This window comes from Pseudorca crassidens, chromosome 2, assembly GCF_039906515.1.
Source record: "Pseudorca crassidens isolate mPseCra1 chromosome 2, mPseCra1.hap1, whole genome shotgun sequence".
NCBI classification, from domain to species: domain Eukaryota; kingdom Metazoa; phylum Chordata; class Mammalia; order Artiodactyla; family Delphinidae; genus Pseudorca; species Pseudorca crassidens.
Genome location: NC_090297.1, coordinates 114,423,537 through 114,432,498, shown reverse-complemented (window position 1 = coordinate 114,432,498; position 8,962 = coordinate 114,423,537). Strand labels below are relative to the sequence as shown.

The 8,962-nt window shown below is 37.2% G+C and overlaps 1 pseudogene; it reads left to right on the top strand.

Annotated features, from left to right (window-relative positions):
* Nucleotides 1–5,586: 5,586 nt before the first annotated feature.
* LOC137211479 (olfactory receptor 6K2-like) lies at nucleotides 5,587–6,552 on the top strand (annotated as a pseudogene).
* Nucleotides 6,553–8,962: the final 2,410 nt, after the last annotated feature.

Below are 8,962 nucleotides of genomic sequence, written 5' to 3'. Positions count from 1 at the left end.
AGAAAGATCAGTGGAACAGGATAGAAAGCCCAGAGATAAACCCACGCACATATGGTCACCTTATCTTTGATAAAGGAGTCAGGAATGTACCGTGGAGAAAAGACAGACTCTTCAATAAGTTGTGCTGGCAAAACTGGACAGCTACATGTAAAAGTATGAGATTAGACCACTCCCTAACACCATACACAAAAATAAGCTCAAAATGGATTAAAGACCTAAATGTAAGGCCAGAAGCTTTCAAACTATTAGAAGAAAACATAGGCAGAACACTCTATGACATAAAGCACAGCAAGATCCTTTTTGAGCCACCTCCTAGAGAAATGGAAATAAAAACAAAAATAAACAAATGGGACCTAATGAAGGTTCAAAGCTTTTGTACAGCAGAGGAAACCATAAACAAGACCAAAAGACAGCCCTCAGAATGGGAGAAAATATTTGCAAATGAAGCAACTGACAAAGGGTTAATCTCCAAAATTTACAAGTAGCTCATGCAGCTCAATAACAAAAAAACAAACAACCCAATCCAAAAATGGGCAGAAGACCTAAATAGACATTTCTCCAAAGAAGATATACAGACTGCCAACAAACACATGAAAGAATGCTCAACATCATTAATCGTTAGAGAAATGCAAATCAAAACCACAATGAGGTATCACCTCACACCAGTCAGAATGGCCATTCATCAAAAAATCTAGAAACAATAAATGCTGGAGAAGGTGTGGAAAAAAGGGAACCCTCTTGCACTGTTGTTGGGAATGTAAATTGATACAGCCACTATGGAGAAGAGTATGGAGGTTCCTTAAAAAACTACAAATAGAACTACTGTATGACCCAGCAATCCCACTACTGGGCATATACCCTGAGAAAACCATAATTCAAAAAGAGTCATGTACCAAAATATTCATTGCAGCTGTATTTACAATAGCCCGGAGATGGAAACAACCTAAGTGTCCATCATCAGATGAAAGGATAAAGAAGATGTGGCACATATATACAATGGAATATTACTCAGCCATAAAAAGAAATGAAATTGAGCTCTTTGTAATGAGGTGGATAGACCTAGAGTCTGTCATACAGAGTGAAGTAAGTTAGAAAGAGAAAGACAAATACCGTATGCTAACACATATATATGGAATTTAAGAAAAAAATAATGTCATGAAGAACCTAGGGGTAAGACAGGAATAAAGACACAGACCTACTAGAGAATGGACTTGAGGATATGGGGAGGGGGGTAGGGTAAGCTGTGACAAAGCGAGAGAGTGGCATGGACATATATACACTACCAAACCTAAGGTAGATAGCTAGTGGGAAGCAGCTGCATAGCACAGGGAGATCAACTTCGTGTTTTGTGACTGCCTGGAGGAGTGGGATAGGGAAGGTGGGAGGGAGGGAGACGCAAGAGGGAAGTGATGTGGGAACATATGTATATGTATAACTGATTCACTTTGTTATAAAGCAGAAACTAACACACCATTGTAAAGCAATTATACTCCAATAAAGATGTAAAAAAAAAAAGATATACTTGTCCACACAAATGTGTGTGGGAGATGGAGAGAGCTCTACAGGAAAGTCAGATCTTTTTAATCACTGACTGATGAAGGAAATATTGTTTAGATGGAGAGCTCAGGGTAGAAACATAGCAGAAGAGAAAAAGATGCTTGTCTCTTGTCTCAGTAGCTTTACTTGGTTGACCACATCAGGGTAGAGTAAGATAGAGTCTTCACCCATGTTTCTTCCAACTTTGGAACGCAACAGCAACAAGGTCAGTAAATTAACTAATTTTGGGGAATGGTAGATATCCAGAGAAAGAAAAATACTCACACGTGACAATAGGCAGCCCTAGTATGAATATAGATACTGTGAGTAACTGTTGGGACGTCTGGGCAAGGAGAAATCAGGAAAGATTGTTATAAGGCAAGTTAGTACAAAGAAAAATGATTTCAGTTACTAAATTTCCCAAGAAATGGGTGGGATACAAAGGGGTCAAACTCATGGGTTGGCTTTAAAACAACAAATGAGCATTGTGATTGATTTCTGAAATGTTTTAGGAATCAGTGTTTCAGGAATCAAGTGAGATTTCCAGTTCACTGTTAGGCATTAACGTCATTGACAATTTTACTAGACTTTACTGCGCTTTGGATAAAGATAGAGTGTTCACTGGGGAAAGTCTAATAGTTTTTCTTTTTGGTTTCGATTTTCCTTACCTTTTCTTTGGCTAGGCCACATCTCTTCAATAGAATAGGGAATTAGATCTGGGTCTGCTCAGGGGCACTTTCTTGAACTAGTAGACCAGTTTAGTTCATAGGACCATAGTCACAAGATGTGGTGACTATTACTGAGGACATCAAGACTTATGGGAAAGATCAGATATGCATATGAAAACTCAAGAACACTTAAAAGGGAAAATTATCTTAAGAGGAAAAGATATATAGATATATAAATATTACAGGAAATAGAGTGATTAGAGACGTGGGATTAGCCTTTTTTTTTTTTTTTTTGGCGGTACGCGGGCCTCTCACTGTTGTGGCCTCTCCCGTTGCAGAACACAGGCTCTGGACGCGTAGGCTCAGCGGCCGTGGCTCACAGGCCCAGCCACTCTGCGGCATGTGGGATCTTCCCGGACTGGGGCACGAACCCGTGTCCCCTGCATCGGCAGGCGGACTCCCAACCACTGCACCACCAGGGAAGCCCGGGATTAACTTTTTAAAACTAGAAAAGACATATGTAGAATTTGGTTAGTTTAAAAAGGAGGCAGATTGGGAGACTGGGATTGACATATATACACTAATATGTATAAAATGGATAACTAATAAGAACCTGCTGTATAAAAAAATAAATAAAATTCAAAAAAATATATAAAGGAGGCAGAGCTTGGGAAGAACAAGAGGATATTTCAGGCAGGAAAGATTTCTTTCAGGAATATTCAGAGACCAGAAAATGAAAGTGACATGTTTGGATTAATAACAGGTTTACTAAACTGGATTGGTAATGAATAATTTTTACAGCAACAGTAGATAAGATGGCTTTGTTTTCTGCTGAAATAACAAAAAATCGTTTCAGTGCAATATTAAAGAAAGACGATGTAGTTGGGAGTTTGATGAGACTTAATCACATAATCAATGAACAAGTATATCTATAGCTAATATAAACAATAGACCATTAATAAAGTGTCCTTTCCTAATGCACACACAACACAAGGTTATTAATCAATGACAGGCAAAAAGGGAGCTTATTTTTTCCTATCTCAGTGATTAGAAAAGTGTTATCCTAGAGGATTTGAGATGGTTTCCTTTTTAAAGAAGGAACAATTTAGAGGAAGAAAATGATGAGAATGTAAAACTTAAGTATAGGTGTGGAAGGGGAGTCACATGAGTAAACTGATGCTCTAGCAAGATTAATCTTGAGGGAATGGAGGCTTGTATGAGAAAAGTAAGACCAGAAGCATTTGGAAACCCATTACAATAGTGTAGACATTATGATTAGACATTAAATTAGGGGTAAGACAATGGAAATAAAAGATATTGGTAATACAGCAAAAAAAAAGTTAAGCAGACTTTGATGATTAATTAGGTTTGAGACATGATGGGACAATAGATGCAAAAATATGTAAAGTTGGTATCTAGAAGAACAAAAATAAGAAAATCAGCAAGGGAAATTGGTTGAGTGTTGGGGGTAAGGATGGTGTGTTAATTTACTAGGGCTGATAACAAAGTATCAGACTGAATGGCTTGAACAAGAATTTATTTTCTCATAGTTCTGGAAGCTAGAAGTCTGAGATCAAGGTTTTGACAGAGTTGATGTCTTCCAAGGACTTTCTCCTTGGCTTGTAGATGGCTGCCTTTCCTTGAATTTTCCTATGAGCCTCCTTCTGAAACTGTGTCCAAATTTCCTCTTCTTATGACACTGGTCATATCAGATTAGGGCCCAACCTAATAACCTCATTTTAATTTAATTATCTCTTTACAGGCCCTATCTCTGAATACAGTCACATTTTGAGGTATCAGGGTTAGAATTTCAACATATGAATTTTGGGGGAAGGACCCAATTCACTCTATAACAGGTGGAGGTGGCAACTTTGGGTCAAGGTGATTCATCTAAGTGGGAGAGTCCTGAAGAAAATGTGGGGCTCAGGACTGAGATACAAAACAAGGAATTCTGGAGTCACATTAGTTAATGAGAGTTGAAAACCTAAGGAGCTTATCAATAAACTTGAATAAATGAGTTGTCTCTGAAGAAGGGAAGATGGAATGAGAAACAAAGAATAAAGATAGAATTTTGTGTTATTTCCATAAACTTAGGAGGTGGAAGACAGAATAGCCAATGAGGTAAACCTGTATAATGTAGTGTGGAATAGGCAAAAGAAAGAAAGACTTCCAAGGATTGGGTGATTAACCTTCAAAGGTTAGTGGCAACAAAGACAGAGGGAGGCCATTGAATTTTCAATCAGAAAGTCATTGGTATAATTTAAGAAAAGAGATATGGAAAGTTGAAAGATAATTGATTCAAAGGGATTCAGGAGGGAATGAAGACAGTAAATACGTATTAACATGATAGGAAATAATGATGTTGACACAAAGGAGAGAAATAGTCTGAATAGAGATAGGACTTTCCTCTCAAGATAAGATTTGTGCATATTTGATAGCAGAAGAGAGGAAATCATTAAAGAAAGTAAAACAAATGGTTCTGAACAGGAGATAAATGAATAGGACAATATATTAAAATGTGTTGTATTTAAACTGTATTCTACAGAACACTACAGCTCTCTCTCTCCACCCAACCACCCAATATAATTATACTAGAAAAGCTTTGCATTTATGGCTTGACATAGTCAGTTTCCATCAATTATTTAATTTGACTAAAGCCTTCTGGTACAAAATACATTTCAGATCCATTTTCCTAGAAGATGGAAAAGGAAAAGAGAGATGAAAGAGAGGATGTGTTATTTAGAGGCAGAAAAAGGAGGAAGAGGTTGGAATTTATTAATGATGTCTGTCTTCATCATTAAAATGTTCAATTAAATCATATGCCAAGAATCAGATGAGGAACTGAGAGTTTATAAGGAAGAATTTTGAAACAGTTATGGGGAGATTGTTAGAAAATCAATAAGACTTGAATATGGGCAAAAACATCACCTTGCTATTCTTTCACTACCTCATCTAGTTCTTTCTTTGTCTAAATGCAGTGGTTTTAAAATATGGTCCTCTGATCAGCAGACAGCATTGCCTGGAAATCCGGTAGAAATGAGAATTCTTTGACCCTACCCCAGACCTACTGAATTAGAAACTCTCAGGATGGGGACACGTAATCTCAGTTTTAACAAGCCCTCCAAGTGATCCTGATGCATGCTGAATTTTGAGAATCATTGGTCTAAAATACTGGCTGTGTTTTCTGACTGTATTTTTTTTTCCATACTCCAATTTTAGTTGTAAGCATCTATGGAATATTCCTTCTTCTTCTATAGCCCCAATACAGGGATTTATTCAGATGCTGTCATTTGGTAAGTGTACTCACTCTATGACCAATAGTAAGCATCTCCTAGAAGGCTTGAGTGCAGTAGGAATTGAAATCCTCATTTCTCACCTGGAGATGGAGAGCCCCAATCAAACCACTGCTCAGGAGTTTATCTTCTCTGCTTTCCCTTATTCCTGGGGAGATCCTGTCATCTGTTTTGTTCCACTGCTCTTCATTTATGCTTTCATTGTTGTTGGAAACCTAGTCATCATCACAGTGGTCCAGCTGAATACTCACCTCCACACTCCCATGTACTTTATTAGCGCCCTTTCTTTCCTGGAGATCTGGTAAACCACAGCTACCATACCAAAGGTGCTGTCTTGCCTGCTTAGTGACAAGAGTATTTCCTTAAGTGGTTGTCTCCTGCAGATGTATTTCTTCCATTCTACAGGCATGAGTGAGGTTTTGTCTCTTGACAGCTATGGCTTTTGACTGCTACCTGGCCATCTGCAGCCCTCTTCATTATCCCACTATCATAACCCCTAAGCTATGTGCCCGGCTGACTTTAAGCTGCTGTATTTGTGGCTTTATCATGCCCCTCACTGAGACTGCCTGGATCTCCACACTGCTATTTTGTGGCTCTAATCACCTTGAGCATATCTTTTGTGACTTCCTCCCAGTGCCAGGCCTGGCCTGCCTAGACACACAATACATCGTCATGATTCAGGCAGTGGATGTTGTCCATGCAGTGGAGATCATTACAGGTGTGATGCTCATTTTCATGTCCTATGTTGGTACTGTGGCTGTAATTCTATGTATTTGTTCAGCTGAGGGTCATTGCAAGGAATTTTCCACATACGTCTCCCACCTCACTGTCTTTCTGGTTTTCTTTGGCAGTGTGGCTCTCATGTACCTACACTTCTCTGCCATCTACTCCTTATTCTGGGATATAGCCATTGCTCTGGCCTTTGTAGCTTTGTCTCCCTTTTTTTAACCTCATTATCTGTCTGAGGAATAAAGAGATAGAGGGAGCTATAAAAAAGCACATAAGTCAAGCTAACATCATTTTTCATAAGACCAGGGACCTCAAGTAAGATCTAGTAGTTGGGAGTCTATATAATTGTTGGAGCCCTCTAATCCTCAACTCCCTGCAATACATCTTTTCCTAACAGCCTTTTGCTGAAACTGGTCTCCCAAAAGTCACCAATAAAAAAAATTCACTAATAACTGAACTCAATAGTTTATTTCAACCTTTATTCAATTTGACATATTTTGGATCTGACTTTTTTGATTAAGTTTTCTGCCACTCAATTTATTCAAGGTAAATTTAATTTGTGGAAATAATCTGGGTAAAAATTTACTAATTTTAACAGAGTCGAGACTTCTGTTTGTAAGATATGATAATTGAAAACCATCTTCATAAGACTAAGTTCTCTCCATGGTATTCACAATGGATATACTTGAAGAATAACCCTAATTTCTAATTGAGTATTCATGTATTGATAAATAGCAGTCTAGATGTTTTTCAGCAAGTTCTATTATGAATCCCTTGTATGATTTATATCTTGTCAGTACTACACAATATTAATTCCATGTCTGTGTCAATAACAGGCACTAAGCCCTGTGTCTACCTGTATTGAGCCTGTGTGTGTCAAGTTAGTGGAGACTGTTTTGCTGAACCCCAAATCAACTTCATTAATATCAGTGACCACTAGAAATGAGGAGAATGGATAGGCCTCTTTAAGACTGACAGAGAGAGAAACCCCATAAAAGGGTTGGTTGCAGTTCTGTGGTAGTTAAGGACTATGGCAAAGAATCTCAGGCCAAGAAGGTCACTGAAGAATATTTTAAGTACAATAAATGAACAAACAAAAACCTTGGCTCTAAAAAAAAGTAAAGTAATAAAACTAACCCATTCATTAGCTAATCAATATTTTTTCATGATAAATTGAAAAATGTAATCCTTGGTTTCACTGTAATCAAATGTATTGTACTTATTAATTAAGCAATAATATCAATAAATATCTACTGAGTAAATAAACCAATATCACCATGCTGCATTCTGATTGTCCCAGACAACTGATCAACCATATTGGACAATGCTTCCCTTTCAACCTCTTCTCCCTTGTATTTCAGGATGCTGGACTCTTTATTTTTTTTAATCTTATTTTGTTTGAGGACTCTTTCTCTTGTGGATTCTTCTCTTTATACATGCTTCATAAAAGGTGCTTTTCTCCAAGGCTCACGCCTCATGGGGATGCAATAATAAAGCTGATTACTATGCAAATGTTAGTAGATTTTCACTCTTCCCTAGCCCACCTACATGAATCCTATGGTAGTCAGCCTCACTTTCCCACTAGTGTGCCATAGCCATGCCCTCATCTTCACCCTTAAGTCTTATGATACTTAAAAGTCAGATGCAAAGACAGAAGTAAAGGGAAATGTCTTATAAGAAGAGGATAATGGTATCCAATAAAGAATTCAGATAGAGAAGAGAGAAAATGTGAGAAAAAACATAGGTTGTGGGTGGAGAGGTCTTGGTAAAGGAATGTCTTCAGAAAGTATAGTTAGTGTAAGAAAATAAGGGAAGAGGGGAAAAGGGATACAAGAAATGTAACTGGGTTTAAATAATGTATATATTTTTAATGTTTTTCATAAAGCATGAGGAATGAAATTACTGATAGATTAATTATTTTAACAGTACTTTTCTCAGTGCAATATTGTTACAGAATTGATTTACATAAATCTCCATATGAAAGGGTTACACAGTTTTCTTATGTTTTGTCTGCTTTAAGATTTTGTAGTATATAATCAATTTCTCAATAAAAGTCCAATTAACAATCAAGTTAAGAAGAATAAAAGGAACTTTATTTGAGCCAAACTGAGAATTATAACCAGGGAGACAGGCTCTCAGAAAGCTCTGAGAACTGTTCCTCCTGTTAGAAGTCAAAGGCACAGTCAGATACATTTTTGAGACAAAGTATCATGCATCAAAATGACATTGATATTTTACATAAAGTTCAACAAAGATACATAGTCCAGGTAAGCAGTTACAAAACAAGCATCAAGTCATCATGACTCCCTACAGAGTTGGGAAAGAACAATATATTTTTTAAAGAAGTTACATTGCTAGAGTCAGAAGAAAGGAAAACAAAACAAAACAAAACGATCTTTACGGTCCAGCAGACACTCCCATCTTTGAGAAGTTCTTTTTTATGTGTAATGCAGATGCACACTGCACATTAAGGAGAGAGAGAGGAGGCCCAAATGGACACACAGAGAGAATTTTATGCTGAAAAGTTCTTGTCCTGCCTTAAAATATAAAATTTATTTATCACTTTCCTTGTCCCTCAAAATTTATCATTGTCCCTAAAAATGTATATAGCTGAAACTACCTTTTTACATCCGTACTTTCTCACCTTCTATCTTCTCTCCCAACTGAGACTACTTTATTTCTTAAAACTTAGATCTTATTGCTTTACTATGCTGCTTAAAAACGTTCTAAGATTAA